Genomic DNA, 18,770 nt, shown 5'->3' with positions numbered 1-18,770 from the left:
CAAACATTCAGTACTCTTTGGCAGAAGCATCTCCTTATTTCCGTCCTAAAAGGTCTTCCCTTTACTCTGAGGCCGTGCCCTCGGGTCCTAGTCTCTCCTACCAATGAAAACATCTTCCCAACATCAACTCTATCCAGGGCATTCAGTATGTTTTAATTAGATCACCCTCATCCTTCTAAACTTCATCACATATTAGCCCAGAATCCTCAAATATTCCTCACATGTTAAGCTTTTCACTCCTGGGACCATTCTCCTGAATCGCATCTTGACACGCTTCAGGCCAGTTCCTCCTTCCTGATATGGGGCACAAGACTGCACACAATACTCCAAATGTGGTCTGACTAGAGCCTTATAGAGCCTCTGAAGTACATCCCTGCTTTTATATTCAAGTCCTTTTAATGCCATCATTGCATTTGTCATCCTAACAGCTGACTCAACCTGCAAGTTTACAGAGACTCCATGGTCAATGGGGGACATCCTTCCTATAATCTCGTACTGTTAGAATTTTATAACTTTCTATGAAAATCCCCCTCATTTATCTCAACTTCAATTAATACAGTTTAATGTTCATGTGTTAGTCCTGCCATCCCAGGAATCAATCTGGTAAACCTTTGTTGTACTCACTCCATCCTCAGATTAAAAATGCAGGCAATGTACCAGGTGCAGTCTCTTCGAGAGCCTTTACAACATTCTCATCTGGGACATCAAGTTATCACACCTTGTCAATACTGTTCCTGAAGGTGGATCTCAAAAATGCGATTTTGCAGCGTTGTTCAACCACAGAATGACTGTCTGCCACTCAAGGGCATCAGGAGAAAAAGTGGAAAGACTAGATGAGTGGAAGAGAAGAAATTCACCAAAGGTTTGCATACAAACTTCAACATTAGTAATCTTCGCAAACCCTGGGGAGGTTTAGGATTAAATCAGAATGGAGATTGTGAAATGTTTCAAGAAAGTTGAGCTATCCAAAGTATAGATTCATAAAGTGCACAAGAGACACTTCTGCCTATTGACTCTACACCAACAAAAACTAAATGGGCACTAATCCCAATTTCCTGCACTTGTCCCATATCCCTCTATGTTATGATATCTGAAGTGGTCATCCAAATTTTTAAAGGTTGTAAGGTTTCCAGCCTGCACTACCTTCTCAACCAGATTCCCAGCCACTGAGGCAGAAAAGTTTTTTTCCCCAGATCCACTCTGAATCTCCTACCCCTTAACTAAAAGGGTATGCCCTCTTGTAACTGACCCCTCAACCAAGAAGAGCAGTTGCTCTCTACTCACCCTGTCCACACTCCAAGTTTTATGCACCAACAACCATGTTCCCCTTTAGTCTCTTCGACTCTAAACAAAACAATCCAAGCCTATCTAAGCTCAGTTTCTCCATCCCTGGCAATATCCTGGTGACCACCCTCTGTACCCCCTCTAGTGTTATGACATACTTCCTATAGTGAGGTGACCAAAACCGTACACACTAAGGCCAAGGCCTAAAGCTCTGTACAACGCCAACATTACCTACTTCCTATACTCTATGTTACACTGATAAAAGGAAGTGTCCCGTATGCAGTCTTAATAATCCTAGTCACATGCTCTACCAACTTCAGGGATCAGTGAATAATTACACTAAGATCCCTGTGTTCTTCTAGTCTCCTGCCATTCATTAAGTACTCCCTCATTTTGTTGTTTCTTCCAAACTGCTTCACCTCGCACTTATCAGGGTTAATTACCAACTGCCACTGGTCTGCCCATCTGACCAACCGATTTATCTTCCTTTAACCCAGAACCATTTTCTTCTATATTAATCACTCTACCAATCTTGGTGTCCCTTGCAAATTTGCATATTCACCTATTGTTTGTACACATTACACACAGTGGTACACTGGGATCCTTGTGGTACACTACTGAACACCGGCCTCCAGTCATTCGAACAGCCTTCCATCACTAATCTTTTAAGTCCTATTAAACCAGTTTCTGATCCATCTCTCCAAGTTTCCCTCAATTCCATGTGCTTTAACCTTCTCAAATTAATCTCCCATGTGGGGCCTTGGCAAAAATCTGAATGACCTTTAATTCAAATCCATTTATAAACAACCCTAACTTTGAGTTAGAGATACACAATTTGGATAGTTACCCAGGAAGTGTTGAACGGCTAGAGACCATGTTAACTCCTAAGTAATGATAATCCTGGGCCCCCTCAATCTCCAACTCCCCATCGACATTATGACTACACCCCATCACCCATTCTATTAAATGCTATCTCACTGATTCACAGGACTCTCTATACCTCTCAGTCAACCACCACCTTTGCTCCCTCACCCACATGCCAAACTACCTCACCCATTGCCAACCCCCCCAATTACCCATCTGCCAACCTACCTCTTAACCAACCAACAACCAACCCCATTAACCACCTGCCAACCACATAATCCCACCTACCACTTTACCAATTATCCCCCCTACGACGCCACCCCCTCACCTACCTGCTATACTACCCTCTTTCTAATTTGATATTTTTACCCCTCAACCACCTGCTGCCAAACTCCCTTACTAGCTGAGAGCATTAGTACCTTACCCATCGTACACACTGTCATGACCACATGTGAAAGTTCTGCATCACCTATAGACATAACTTTAATTCCAACATATACTTTCTTTTCAAGAGAGCGCTAAGATGGCCATTTTGACACTGGATGGAAATTCAGTAGCTGTCTGTAAAGAAATTCTGGAATGTTACACCTGTACAAAGACAGGGAAACTTTGAACAGAAAGTCAAAAACTAAAAGAGACAAGCAGAGGCTAATTCCTAAACTGCGACTCAGCTATCTGCTGCAGCAGGTTTGTGCTTTTACCCTTCCAGGGAAAACTGAGGGGTTAAAAATGATTTTCAACCTTGGTTTGTGTGTCAGTGGCCGAACATTATAGTGTGTGAACTACAAAGTTTGATTAAATTGGCTCCTTTTAAAACATATATGTTGCAACCAACCATAGAGGTGGGTGACTGGCTAATTAATCCCTCCTCATCCAGCAGTTTAACTATAACAAATTGAGGAAATTACCTCATGGCCCGATCATAACACTAATGTAGCCCCTCTCCCATATACCTTACACACCCCTCTACTGCCCGTAGCTTTGGGTATTTAAAGTGGCCTTTGACAGATTTATGCTGGCACCATTAAAGTAAGGGCATGCATGGCTTTCACGTAGGATTCTTCACACCAGTCCCTGCAGGGATTCCCACTCATGGTGAGTTCAGCACGATCCTCCATTGGAAGCTGAGCCACTAACTTCTCAGAGGGGTAACTGGTAATTCTCTTGTTAAATCAGAGTTGGACTCCACCCCAGATTAGAGGGTTTAGTTCATCAGATGTATCAGAAAAACAGCCTCTTGTTTTATCGATTTGCCTCATCTCAAATGGTGCATTGAGATGAACCGAGCTCTCAATGCCAACAAATAAAGGAACTCATTATTGACTTTCAGTAGGATGTATTTTAACCTTCTCAAATCAGTTTCCCATGTGGGACCTTGTCAAAAACTTTGCTAAAATCCATATCAACCACATCAACTGAATTTCCCTCGTCCACACACGATCACATTTTCAGAAAACTAACAAATTTGTTCGGCATGACTTCCCTCTGACAAAACCATTGTAATGTTAAAACATTAAATTGCACTCTCTCTCCGGACATTAATGTAATGTCAAAGCATTAAACTATGCATCTTTCTCCAAGAAGCTGAACATTCTGAAAGTGTATGGTGGGATGACATTCTTTCTCAAAGACAGCATGCAGGAATTTAGATGACTATCAACTGTAATCCACACTTCATTTGGGCTGCCATTTATTACCATTCTACTGCTATTGTCAAGCTCTCTTCCCTTCCATTCAGAAATACTTTCATAGCCATCACCCAGCCAATCAAATTCATTTGCAAGATCATCCCCCTGATACTGAAGTATATCACACAGACATCGTGCAGGGAAGTAGCAAAGCCAAAACTTGTTTGCAGAGCCGCCCTGAAGCCAAGACATCACACCCACACTGTCTTGGGTAATCACAGTCAGGAAATTATTTGTACAACAATTCCCCAGGATTAGGGCATTTACATTATCTCTGAGGATGACCTCATCCTACCATTATTGTATCCGGGGTAATGTGTGGTTATAGAGGTGGAAGCAGCTGGAGTACCTGTGAGCATTACCAACTGACCTGTATAAAGGGGATGTGTTTCCTTCGTTCAGGGCTTCTCAACTGGACTTCGCATGTGTATCAAAGGGGTCACCTAGCTTGTACAGGCTTTAATAAACTTAACTGTTTGCAGAAGTTGGAGTGTGCGAATTGCACCTAGTGTGAAACCTCAGGAAAAGAACCTAACACCAATGTTGACTATCCCTAATTAACCAATGCCTTTCCAATTGGCTATTAATTTGCTCCTTCATAAATTTTTTTTATTAGTTTCCCTACCACTGACCAAGACTCTAATTTCCTGATTCAGCTCTACCACTCTTCTTGAAAAGTGGAACCACATTAGCCATCCTCCAGTCTTCTGGCTCTTCCCCTGTGGCCAGAGAGGAATTAAAAATTTGAATCACCTGCAATTTTCTGCCTTGTCTCCCACAGCAGCTTGGAATGCAATTCATTCGGGCCAGAGGATCAGTCCGTCTTTAAGTCCGACAGAGCCTCCACTTCCTCCTCATTTCCTATTCCAAACTGTGAAAGTTCCTCATGGTCCCTTTTCCCAAATTCTGTACTTATGTCCTCTTCCAGAGCGAAGACTGAAGAGAAATATTCATTGAACGTCCTTCCAATATCCTGTGGCTTCTCGCACAGTTTGCCCTTCTGGTCCCAAAGGGGCCCTACTCTTCCCCAGTTAACCTCTTGTGATAGTTGGTTAGCTCATAACTCTTAAAAATCAAATACTGGGGGGGGGGGTGGGAAAGAGGGAGCAGCAAAACAACAGCGCTTCACAGAAATCACATTAATGATATTACCCAGTACGCCTGCAGGATAACCAAACAGCTCAGCAAGCTAACCAACTACCTCAGCCACAACCAGAGCTACAGACCTTTGCGAAAACCTTAATAATCTCCTGCCTTTGGTGTATTTTAAAAATGTCCTAGGATTCTCCCTAATCCAGTTTGCAAGTCATTTTTCATGATCCCTTTTTGCTCTAATAGTTTTCTTAAGTTCTCCCCTGCACTTCCCATATTCCACTCAGCGCATAGCTGAATTGCTCCCTTTGGACTTGCTAAAAGCCCTACTCCTCTTCCTTACCCAGTCCTGAATTGTCCTGACATCCAGGGTGCTCTTAATTTATTGCTCCGACATTTCTCTCCAAGGATACATGTTGGATCTGTACTCTCCCCAGCTCCTTTTTGAATGCCCCCCACTTACCCTCAAAGAGCTGATCCCAGTCAACTGTGTTCAGATCCTGTTTCATTTTAATAAAATCTGCTTTCTCCTAGCCCTATCATTTGTTAGGCCATCCTTTTCTTTACCCAGAACAAATTTGAACAGTATCACATAGTGGTTGTTATTACTAAAATGTTAACCCACTGCCAATTCCAACACTTGCCAGGCTTCTTTCCTTAGAACCAGATCCAACACTGCGCTATCCCTTATTGGAACTCTTCCATATCTTCTCTCCTTACTGCAGTAATTGACTCCTTAGTCAATTGTGCTACATCACTACCCTTTCTATACCCTCCTCTGTATCGCCTCAACATCCTATACCCCAGAATGTTGAGTTGCCAGTCCTGATCTTCTCTCAACCATGTTTCTGTGATGGCCACAATATCATATTTACATGTGTCAGTCAACACTATTAACTCAACAGTCTTACCTATTACACTTGTAACATCAACATAAAAACTATTCAGCCTTGCCTTACTTTACTGACTCAACATCACTGAAATTGATGTGCTTCCACTGCTGTAGCATAATGTCTCTTTTTCATCAATATTCTATAACCCCTCCCACCAGACTAGTTTAATCTCCTCCCATTAGCACTAACATCCTTGATTCAGGTGAAACACCATCCCATTTGTACATGTCCCACCTTCCCCAAATTCAGTCCCAGTGAACCAGGAACCTAAAACCCTCCTTCTTGCACTAACTTTCGAGCCACACATTCATCTGCCCTAATTTCCTATTTCTATACTCACTTGCACACTTGATAGAAAAAACTGATTACTTATGGAATGATATGGTCAATGATGGCATTTTTGCTGATAAATTACACCATGAATTAAGATGATCAGGAGTTATTTGGTTCAAAGGTCAAGGAGGAAGGTAATTTTAATGGATTTTCATTACACATTCTGTATGTTCTGCTGTTAAGCAGTATGCTTAAAAACAGAATGAAATTGTGTAAATTTGAATATGGCTTTGTTTTTGAGGAATTTCATTTCTGTATTTAACTCTCAATCTTCAGATGTTATTATTTAAAAAATTACAACTCAAGAATGAAAATACTTTGATTTTTGTGGGCAGGGTTGGTAAGAAGAATCTCTGGCCTAGTAATTCTGCAATACAGTGAGATAAGGGGAGGTAAGCTTCAACTCATTGAAAATATTTCACATCCACAAGCAGATTCCTTAGTTTCTGACTAAAAAACTAGCTTAAAAAAAAATCAACTTTTACATGAGCATAGACAGTAATTTTGCTACATTGCCCATTTTCAGAAACATGCACATATCACAGATCTCTTAAAAACGTATTTATTGCTACTACACTTAAAGGAAGCTTTTACTACTTTTTTTTTTCCAAATATGATCTGCACTTACCAACCTGGTTCAGAGGTGAAGTAAAGCAGTTACCAAGCCAAGTTAGCTTTCCAAACTGGAGATAGAGTAATCTAATAATTGACAATAAATTTGTAACCAAGTAGGATTTAGCTCTTGTCAAGTTTGGAATAGTACAGATGACTCTTAAGACACAAGCACCAGTAGGATGACATATCGGAGTACTTTAGGAAAGCTTTGGTTCTTCTGTTAGTGATCGCGCATCCCTTATAAATCAACTGCCCTTTATGTCGTGTCACCTACAGTAACAATTCTACACTACCAGTGCCTCTGCATTGGATTCTCTCCAATTTACTTCAGACAGCGGTGTTATCAACAAACTACTGATCAGGTCAAACACAGGTAGTTGTGGTATAATGCAGGTTTCGGCAACGCAATTTAGCTATAACGTTGCTAAAGAAATAGGGAACAGTATTTTGGAGATCACTTACCTCGTTGACAACAGTGCAATTTCAGTGAGGATCGGTTCATGCACTTCGTCCTGTGCATGCACCAATGGGTGCGCCGAAATCTCCGCCCCATTCTGCATGTGTCAGTGTTCTTGCCATTCTGTGCATGCTCCCGTGCCTGCGCACGTGCGATATTGGTGCTGGTCTTCGTACTGCTCCGTGAATGAGCGATGAGTGCCCCAGTTTTCATGCCATTCTATGCATGTGCCAATGCCAGCTGCCAACAGAGCAGCTGAGAGAGGTACTGTATAGAGAGCAGCTTTATTACATTTTTAAAGTGTATTGTGATAACTTTTTGTTTTGTTAATAAATAGGATTTTAACCTTCACTCAGGCTGTGCTATACTTTGCATTACACTTTTGGGCGAGGTTTGAGCAATCGTGAGTGATGCTTTTTGCCAACCTCATTTTTCCCATAGGCCCCATTATTTGTATTAAGCGAGGTTTTGTTTGAACAACTACTGAGTTATAGGAGAACTACCCACACTGAATTAATTGACAAGGTTGAGGAATTATGTATTAAGGATAAAACGAACATTAAATATGTAAAATGACGACAAACTTTTTTAAAAAATCTACTACCTGCTCAACTTGCAGTTAGAGTTGGCTAGTCAAAAGGTTAATACATGTACCAGTACTACTTTCACTTATTTTCTCTCAGAGCCAGTTGAGAATTGAAACCTTTCTCTAAGGGCAAGACTCCAATGTCTCTTTTCCTTCCCCTCCCTCTTCATGAAAGCTGAATTGCATGATAACACTTGGACAGACATAACATGCAAATATAATTATCCCTCAATTTTCCATTTTGCATACACTAGTGGGGATTGTACACAATAAGTCTTCCTGGTATATCAAAAACATTATTTGGAAGTCAAGAAACAAAACCTACCGTCTACAAACCAGGCATACATGGTACTGAGAAACTATTTTAAACCCAATCCAGTTTCATTTTTTGCAATATATGATTTAACAATTTTATTGCTAAAGTTTGCCTGCTGCCATATTCCTCTACAGCAACAACAACTCACCTTTGTTTCACCTTTTGCCAGTTGAATAATTGATGGCTCCAAATTTGCACTGGATGCAATTTAAGTTACTTTCCACCAAGCACAAGGAGCTCAGAATGTGCATTCAGCAACATGGCCACTAATACACTAGACTAACCAAGATTATACAACACAATGCTTCTTGCTCACTCTCCGGAAGATTGAAGTAAAACTTTCTACATCTTAAATACTCCTGATAATGACATCAGAAATGCTAGTTTAAATGTATACTTGACAATTTTTAATTGCAATTATTTTCAATAATTGCAATTGACAATTTTAACTGCTTTGTGCTCAACTCCCTATCATTTAAACCTGCTACTTATTTCCCACTTGTCAGTAAATAAACCATTGTAGAATGGCTACACAAGAATTTAAATTGCAGTACTAACATACAAACCGGAGAATGCCATTCAACCAGTTGAGCCTTGCTCCACTATAATGGTTGATCAGAACCTTAACTCTATTTACTCCATACTCCTAATATCACCAGCAAATAATGTATCACAGTTTTGAAACATTCAATTAATCCAGCATCAGTGCCTTTTTGAGGAGTTAGTTCCATATTTGCACAACTCTTTGAAGTAATGTGTCCTAAGTTCACTCTAAAATGCTACGCCCCAATCTTAAAACTGGTGTGCCAAGAGACATTCGTCATAGCTCATCTATTAAATCATTTTCATTAACTCAATTAGAACTTAATTATCGCAACACAGAACTGCAAACCAATTTTATCTACTTTGTCCTTTCATTTTTTTTTAAAGCTTTGGTATCATTCGAGTGAATGTATCTTTGAGGTCTGGAATTTAAAAAATGTACTCCAGATGCAGCTTACCCAAGGTGGGGGGGGGGGGGGGAAAGAAAGAGGTATTTTTATCCTTTCTATCCGCCTCAATCCTGACAAATTTTTTTTAAAATGGAGATTTGTTTTTAAAATGTTAGTTTAAAATCATTACAAACAACTTACCAGGTAAAGGACAGAGACTTCTGTTACATTTTTCTTTTTCGGTCAAGGTACATGTCAGTGTACTAAATTAACAAGGATTTTTTTTCTGACAAAGCACCAGACCTAAATGTCTATAGTGAGATTCATTCTCAGTTGTAGAACAAATGTGGCAATTCTTTGACACCTGTAGGCAGATTGCCAGCAAATTCCTTTTTCACTAAGCTGATACAGAAATAATGCAAATCATTCAGGGCTTTCGGATGTCAAACCTCCAAAGACATTATCTGTCAAAAGTGATTCCTGATTTTGTAGCAAATCTCAACTCAATTTCTACCTCTCATGACAAATTGCCACATTTTCTGAGGCATTATTGATGGTCAAATGCTTGACAATGTTTTTCCAAAAATTCCTTGGCTGGTGTTTGAGTCACATGTAATAAAACATGGAAACATTCAGTAATGTGTTTTCAGAATGGCAGTGCTGCATGAGAAGTCTGCATATCTGCTAAGTGGGTGACTATAGGAAAAAGGAAACAGGAGACAAATGTAGCTTAAAATTTCAAACACTGATTTGTGGTACCTTTGGTACCATGAGTAGAGTCAAATAAAAACACATCCATCTGCACTCTACAGTATAGATTAAAGTGAACTTCCAAAACACCTTTACTAGAGTCACAATCCAATAACCAATTCACAACCCAATTACAGGTGTACGGGTATAAATCAACCAACCAATCAGGTTGATATGTTAAAAGCACAAATGCAACCTGTGTATGAATATACGCACCTTGGACTTCATTAACCACTTGATACTCAAATAGAATGAGATGATTTTTATTGCACTGAAAAACACTCACCTTTCTTAATTTATCACAGTGTCTCTGTACTTCAATACCACGGAGTACTGCGAGAAACCTTTTAACCGCAAAATTCAGTTATAATCATTCCTGTAAAAAAAAATTAAAAGTTGCTGAAAAACTTGCCTCATTTTATTTTTATTTAAAACAGTGCTTCCATTTTACTTTTAATAGTATTAGAAAATTGGCATTAGTCGTACTGGATATCAACTGAAGAAAACCAGAATGCGTGAATTTTGACAATATTTAGTAAGTACAAAAATTACTTGGAGGGAAAAAAACTTCGCTTTTCAATATGGTTTCTCCACCTTCTTGGTCACCAAACCAAATGTAACCAAAAGTCAACTTGCATCAGACCACAAGGCAGTCATGGCTACTTTGATAGCAGCCACCATCAAGGACCCTAAAGGGTCAGCTTTAAGTTGGATTTTAACTCAGACTTCCCTCCCTCTTTTTTTCTGCTGAAATAGCAGCACAAAACAGTGACGCAATCCCAACGACAGCTACTACTTAAGTTGGTGTGTCCCAGAAAATGCCAATTTGACAAGTAATGGTTTTATGGCACAGTAGAATTGTCCCCATCTCTGGCTCAGAGAACCCAGATTCAAATCTCACTTGCTCCAGATATGTAAATGTTTGAGCAAGTTAATTAAAATATGTACAACTGAAAAGCAGGGTATTCATCTCTGTAAATCCAAGATATGTGTGATGAAATTCAAACTTGACATATGTCTGTTCCAACAATCAGCAACGCTGACGTCAAAATAAAAACCCAGAGAAATATCAAATGTTCAATGCTTTTAACACCCAAAATAAGAAACCTGCAATTTAAGCCCAACTGTCAACTGAAGAAATTGTCATTATGTTTGCTTTATGCAATCTAAAAATACAAATCATACAAAGGAGGAAAGAGTTTATCTTAAAGAAAAGAGATGCTTTCTCTTGCCATGTTTTTCTTTCAAGTCACGACAGAAGGAAAACAGGTAATCCAGGTAATTACAGGTCGGTGAGCCTGACATCAATGGTGGAAAGCTATTGGAGAAGATACTGAGAGACAGGATTTATTCACATTTGGAAGTGAACAGATTGTTAGTGAGGGGTTTATGCAGGGAAGGTCACGTCTCACCAACCTGATTGAGTTTTTATGAGGTGGTGACAAGAATGATTGATGAGGGAAGGGCAGTGGATATTGTCTACATGGATTTTAATATGGCATCTGGTATGGCACCTCACGGCAAGCTGGTAGACTCTCATGGGATCCAGGGTGAGCTGGCTCGATGGATACAAAACTGGCTTGGTTATAGAAAAGTATAGCGGTGAGAGTGTACTTTTTGGAATGGTGTACCACAGGGATCATTGTTGTTTGTAATATGCAAAATGAAGCATAATGTAGGTTGTCTGATTAGTAGGTTTGCAGATGACATTAAAATTAGCAGAGTTGCAGTTAGTGAGGAGGACGATCAAAGGATACAGCAGGATATAGATCAATTACAGATTTGGGCAGAGAAATAACAAATGGAATTTAATCCAGACAAATGTGAGGTGATGCATTTTGAAAGATCAAATTTAAGTGTGAATTACACAATAAATGGCAGAACCCCAAGGAGTGGTGACAGAGGGATCTGGTATACAGGTTCACATATCCCCAAAGTGGCAACACAGATAGATAAGGGGGCTAAGAAGGCATACTTGCCTTCATCAGCCAGGGCATCAAGTATAAAAGTTGGCAAGTTATGGTATGGCTGTATAAAACTTTAGTTAGGCCACATTTGGAATAATGCATACAATTGTGCCACACTACCAGAAGGACATGGATGCTTTGGAGAGGGTGCAGGGAAGATTTACCAGGACGTTGCCTTTTCTTGAAGGCTTTGTTGACGAGGAGACATTGGATAAACTCGGACTGTTTTAACTGGAAGGACAAAGGCTGAGGAGCGACCTGATAGAGGTTTACAAATTGCTGAGGGGGCACAAATAGAGTGAACAGTCAGAGGATTTTCCCCAGGATGGGAAGGTCAACTACAAAGAAAGCACAGGTTCAAGTTTAGGGGAGAAGTGTGGGAAAAAAAAAGTTTTCATAGAGGGTGGTGAATGCCTGGAACACACAGCAGGCACATTAACAACAGTTAAGGAGTATCTTGATAGACACGAATGAGAGGCAAACAGAAGAATAAAAACTATGTATGGGTAATAGGTAGAGTCTAAATAAGGATTAGGAACCAGCATTACCCTGGTGGGCCAAAGGCCCTGCTCCTGTGATGTTATTGACATGTGGTGGTGAACTAGTTACAAAAAAAAAGCCAACAACCCACACAGACTCTACCTGAAGGTCCATGAAAATCAACAGGAATAAACCGTTTCAGAAGGGGTCAAGAACGTGAAGAATACAAGCTTTCAACAGCTGCAAACAAGTTAACTGCATTGTTCCTGCAACAACATTCTAATCGGTTTGAGATTCATACCTTCCCGTTCTTTAGTTCTCATGTTGTCCTTGGAGATTGTCTACAAAGTTAACTTTGTGAATGTACTACTTTCAGTGAGACTTCATTATAGATGCCATCATATTCTTTATTACAACTAATCCACAACTCACTCCTTGCAAGCATCATGTCCACCGTTTATACAACACCTCGTTTTCAGTTAATAAGTAGTACAGGAACAAATGGATGACCTTGCTTATGTTTATTTTTGGTATCAAAGTAACACAGCTGCTTGCAGCATTTCAACTGCTATCAGAGCAGTTGGTACCTCATGGGCTATGTATGTTTTACAGCCCATCATTTGTGTAATTTCTCTGGAGTTTTTAAATCTCAATTTTCAATCATTTCACTACAAACAACAGCTCAAGCTGCCACCACTGCAGCAGAAACTCTTTACTGCCTTTGGACCAAAATTACTCTTCACCTTAGTGCCTGGGCTCAGATCGTGTCAACTATTCAACAAAAAAGATTTTTTGACAGCCAAGCCTTACCCCATCTCAAATAGCTGCACACAGATCTTCAGTCACTGGATAGTAATTTATGTCACATATTGAAAACCCTAGTTACAATGCTCAGTTCAAATCAGAAAACTAGAAGGACCTTCATATGTTCCTTGGCTTGCACAGCAGCACAACAAAACACAAGACATCAGTGAGTGCAAAGGATTAAATTTTGCAGTTAGAATCAGAGACAAAAAACATCTGGCCATTTTGTCTCTACCAAATAGGTATCCCAATTACTTGAATTTACTTGCTCCTTCCTCAGGGTCCCATAAATTCCAGTGTTCAAATTCTAATTATCTTTTGAAATATAACTCTGTGCACACAATCTTCTCAAATCCCTGTCAGGTTGTTTGCCCATTATCTCGAAATTGTGCCCATCTTACACCTTCTACCAGCAGAAACAGTTTCTCTCCAGCTGCTCCTTCGAAACTATGCAAATAACTCCTTTAATCTTCTTCCTCTAAGGAGGACTCTAATCTCCCTCCTATCATAAAGGATAGTGTGAAACTTGAAAGGGTTCAGAAAAGACTTACAAGGATGTTGCCAAGTTTGGAGGGTTTGAACTACGGGGGAAAAGAGATTGAATAGACTAGGGCTATTTTCCCAGTAGCAGTGGAAGCTGAGAGGTGACATATAAAGGTTTATAAATTCATGAGGGGTACGGATAGGGTTAATACACAAGGTCTTTTCCCTGGGGTGGGAGAGTCCAGAACTAGAGGTCATGGGTTTAGGGTGAGGGGGAAGATATAAAAGGGATCTAAGGGGCAACATTTTCACTCAGAGGGTGGTGCATATATGGAATGAGCTGCCAGAGGAAGTAGAGGCAGCTGGTGTAATTGCAACATTTAAAAGGCATCTGGGTGGATATAGGCCATGTGCTGGAAAATGGGACTAGATTAGTTTGGGATATCTGGTCAGCATGGACAAGTTAGACTGAAGGGTCTATTTCCGTGCTACACATCTCTAGGACTCTCCAATGCCATTCTAAAGAATCGCATCTGTATCTCTACTCGATCTGAGAAAATATACAAGGTATAAACTGGTAGGAAATGAGTTAAGTTTTGAGTTTTGTGAAACAAGAGGCTCAGCTGAGCATGACTCAGATCAGCTGAGAACTTGCAGTTAACAATGGGGTGCTGGAGGCAAGGGCAATGGATTAACAAGGTGGGAAAGCGTTCATTTATGTACAGCCATTTAACAATATTGGAAGCAAGGTCAGTTTAACAAGATGAAAAGTATTCATTATGTGAAGCCAGTTACGGTTAAGAACATTCAATGTGTAACAGCAGATGGCTTAATCTTTACTATTGACACTTGCTGATTGTAACAGTCAGTCACTCACTCAATCAATATGTATGTTGCCTTATCTGAATGTTCCTCCCCGTAAAATGACTATATATAATTTATTAAAAAACTGCTCTTCCAGAGAAGACCGTAAACTCATGTTCCTGTGCACAAGGGTGACTGTTCACACGCCCTCTCTCCAGGGTCTGGAATAAAGATGAAGGAGGTAAAACTCTACTGTGTCTGAGCATTTTGTTTCGACTGAGGCGGCAAAACGGGACGATAGGTCTTCCACAGATTTGGATAGTACTCAAGGCCTTGCCCAGCAATTCATAAAAGATGTACCATGTTTTCACATTACCAAATTATCCCTGTTTTTATACTACATGGACCTATTTCTAAAGCCACAGATGCCATAGGTTCAACAGATTTCTTTGCTTTTAAAACTGAAAGGATAGCAACAATGTGAAACCTTGTTGTTACTGCAATTCTTCATGGTAAAAGTGACAAAACATTTAAACATTTTTTACATGAACATGACCACACTGTTAGAAAGAACATGCACCACTTGACCAATTAGTGGCACTGTAACTATTAATCAAGTGAAACATCCTGCCCAACAGACATCATTTCAAACAATGTAGTAACTATTTTTAATTTTTCATTCAAATGCCTGCCTACATTATATGCTTAAATCCTGGAATAGGGCTTGACCCCCGTGGAAGATCTGTTTGAGGCATGATGGCAGATCCCTGCAACTATGTCAAGCTCAGGTTTCTAACCTAGTTTAGAATTTAATGTACCAAAGGGTAGTTGAAACTTCACGGAGCTAAGATTTCCATGATATTTCAATGATATAAAAATGTCTCAATACCCAAATTTCAAACGTGGAACAAAGGATCACCCGTAAATGAAATAAAGGAGACTCTTAATTTATATCATGCAAACTAACTTTAGCTTTCCAGCTTATTTAGAACAAGAAAAAATTACAGCACAGGAACAGGCTCTTCGGCCCTCCAAGCCTGGGCCAATCCAGATCCTATCTAAATCCGTCACCTTTTTTCTAAGGATCTGTGTTTCTCTGCTGCCTGCCCATTCATGTATCTGTCTAGAAAACATACACGTTCCAAGTGGATGCGCCAAGAGTCCATGTAATTTACAATAAATTTCTTTTAAAATCTGCTTGAAGAAATAATCACTTTTCATACCTTTCCCTGCATCTACTTTGTTGTTTATGATTAGATTAAACTAGATTCCCTCCAGTGTGGAAACAAGCCCTTCAGTTCAAGAATTCCACACTGACCCTCTGAAGCGTAACCCACAAAGACCCGTTTCCCTCTGACCAACGCACCTAACATCTAGCATGGCCAAGTCACCTGACTGGCACATCTCTGGACATTGTTACAGGCAAATACTACACAAAGTGTCATGCCTTCGTTTCACTTTGCAGAAATCACAAAAGGCCAAAGTAACTGCCAACTCATACAAGACAAAGATTCTAAACAAAAAAAACTTTCCTGCAAACACTGCAAGCCCACTCCTAGAAAGTCAAAATTTTAATCCAAAATTTTAATCAAAACTTTTCAAAAATCAATGACTTGTTAACAAAACACTACATCTTCCAGAACAAATCACCAGAAACCAATGAACTAAGAACACAATTGGGGACTCACTGAACAAGAGGTCAGGCTAATTTCAAGTATTAAGCCACGATCTGATGATATGAAATTAGTCTTTTACAGCCAAGTAAATTGACCTTTATTTATTTACCACCAAATGTAACATTATAAACAGATTCTTGAAGCTGAATAGTTAATAATCATTTGTTGAAAAATATTAAATACTTTTAAATTTGTCAGCAGACAAGCATGTTTACACCTGGGGAAAAAAAATTCACTTTTACTCCTGAACAGGTTCCTTGTCAAAGCATTACTGAAATGATTCACTCCCACTGTCAGTTCCTAAATATTTTCCTCAGTCCCTGCAAAGTTAACAAATAAAATCACTGAACCAGAGCTTTTGAAACAAAATTGGAATTTGACAAATATAACTCAGTTTTTAAAAATGGTGTGATAGAATCCTGAAATCTAAAGTTTACTACATATTTTTCTTTGATTTGGCTGTGGTTCTAACAGTTATCACACCCTAACACCCATACTTAGTGAAAACATAGCATGTTACATATCCATCTCAAAAACAATAGAGGGTCCAATTACAATATCCATGTTATGTCTCAATGTGAAAGTATACTGTAGAAAGGACAGTAGTGGAATTCAGGTTGTAGTTCTCTTCACCAATAGGACTCCAAAGCAGCAAATATGCCCTAACTATAGATATTAAATAAAATTCATCCCAAAGAGAAGCTTTATAACCTGATAAACTGGATTCAAAACCAAATGCCAACCGTACATTATGGAGCTAGAATTCAAAAGTTTAATATAGATCATCACCTAATTACTAAAACTTTCAACAGATTCTCGGGTTATACAAATCAAATTTACTTTGTTGAGCAAAATAAGATATTAGTTATTAGGGAAGGATGCAGGAATAACCATTTTATTAAAATGAAGACTATACTTATTTTAAGGGTAAGAAGAAACTTCAAAGTACAAGTTTGATTTTCTTCAGTATGCAGTTAACACTACAACAGAAATTTAGATAAAGATGTATCAAAAGGATTGTGGGACTTCTGTTCCATTTTGATTTACTTTCAAGGAGCACTTACAACAACTGTTTAATGAGGATTGATTGTAGAACCACAGCATCTTAACATTAGGAGTAATAATTATTTTAGACAAACTTTGAGAATCAAAATCTTTTGAAAATCTCCATTAAAATAAATTAGTACAATAATTATACTCAGCTTAAGTCCATTGAAAAATTCATTAGGGAACTTAAAATAAACTTGACCTAAGGAGTGGCAAGACCATGAAATTCACCATCACGGACAATTTGTAAATAGTATAGAATTATATAACAAGAGCAGAACTTTTACACTTTCAATGGTAAGGTCCTGGGGAGTGTTGCTGAACAAAGAGACCTTGGAGTGCAGGTCCATAGCTCCTTAAAAGTGAAGGTGCAGGTAGGTAGGATAGTGAAGGAGGGAATTGGTATACTTTCCTTTATTGGTCAGAGCACAGAGCACAGGAGTTGGAAGGTCATGTTGCAGCTGTACAGGACATTGGTTAGGGCACTGTTGGAATATTGTGTGCAATTCTGGTCTCCTTCTTATTGTAAGGATGTTATGAAACTTGAAAGTGCTCAAAACAAATTTGCAAGGATGTTGCCAAGGTTGGAGGATTTGAGCTATAGGGAAGAGGTTGAATAGGCTGGCGCTGTTTTACACTGGAGCATCGGAGGTTGAGGGGTGACCTTATAGGAGGTTTCCAAAATGATGAGGGTCATGGATAGAATAAATAGACAAGGTTTTTTCCCCCAGGTGGGGGAGCCCAGAACTAGAGGCATAGGTTCAGGACAAGGGGGGAAAAGATGTAAAAGTGACCTAAGGGGCAACTTTTTCCACACAGAGGGTGGTGTGTGTATGGAATGAGCTGCCAGAGAAAGTGGAGGCTGCTACAATTACAGCATTTAAAAGACATCTGGATGAGTATATGAATAGGAGGGGTTGTGTGAGATATGGGCCAAGTGCTGGCAAATGGGACTAGATTAGGTCAGGATATCAGGTTGGTATGGACAAATTGGACTAAAGGGTCTGCTTCAATGCTGTACATCTCTGACTCCAAGAAGCATGAGGAGATGACAATAGATGGTTAGGATGCTAGATTTAGATAAGAAAATCTCAGAGTCGGCTTGAATATAGCATAACACACATATGAACTATTTGGGTCAAATGGCTTGCATCAACTTTATTATAGAACGGTATAAAAAATATCTACTTGTCATAATTCTAAGGGACGCAGAAGTTCTTCATTTTTATTTGAATGAATTCAGAGACAAACGAACCAATTACAGACCCAAGTCATTTTCAGCAGTCAGGTTTATTGTCCACCCACTGCATGAAAACATTCCTCGAAATAAATTTTACATTACACCTTTCCAGGTCACAGAGGGGTGTGTAAACAGAGGAAAAAAGTCCATTATGTCATACAATACAACGAGCCTTGGCCATTCTGCTTCACAAGCCAGGATTACTCCACTGGCCTTCCTTAATATATTTTGCATAACCTTTCAGGCTTCTAAGCATAAGAAACATTGTGTTACAGCTCTCAACTCCATGCATGTGTAATGACAACTATTGAATCTCACTGACAACTTTGCCCTTGCTGACGCACAAAACAAAGCACAAGAAACAGTACAAAACCGATACACCCCTAACCTTGACCTTGACAAATAAATTCAGTTGTAACACTAGAAGAAAAGTCAACATGCATCTTGCTACTCTATATG

General features: G+C 39.4%; 1 protein-coding gene across 2 annotated transcripts in view; it reads right to left on the bottom strand.

The window, feature by feature from the left end:
- Window positions 1-18,770, bottom strand: part of spop (speckle type BTB/POZ protein) — a 126,954-nt gene that overhangs the window by 73,330 nt on the left and 34,854 nt on the right. For both annotated transcript variants that reach the window (XM_072561728.1, XM_072561729.1), the window contains one exon: window positions 10,097-10,186. The gene's annotated coding sequence lies outside the window, so the exon portion shown is untranslated. The remainder of the gene's footprint in view (window positions 1-10,096; window positions 10,187-18,770) is intronic.

This window comes from Chiloscyllium punctatum, chromosome 42, assembly GCF_047496795.1.
Source record: "Chiloscyllium punctatum isolate Juve2018m chromosome 42, sChiPun1.3, whole genome shotgun sequence".
Lineage (NCBI taxonomy): Eukaryota > Metazoa > Chordata > Chondrichthyes > Orectolobiformes > Hemiscylliidae > Chiloscyllium > Chiloscyllium punctatum.
This window is presented reverse-complemented; position numbering and strand designations above follow the sequence as displayed.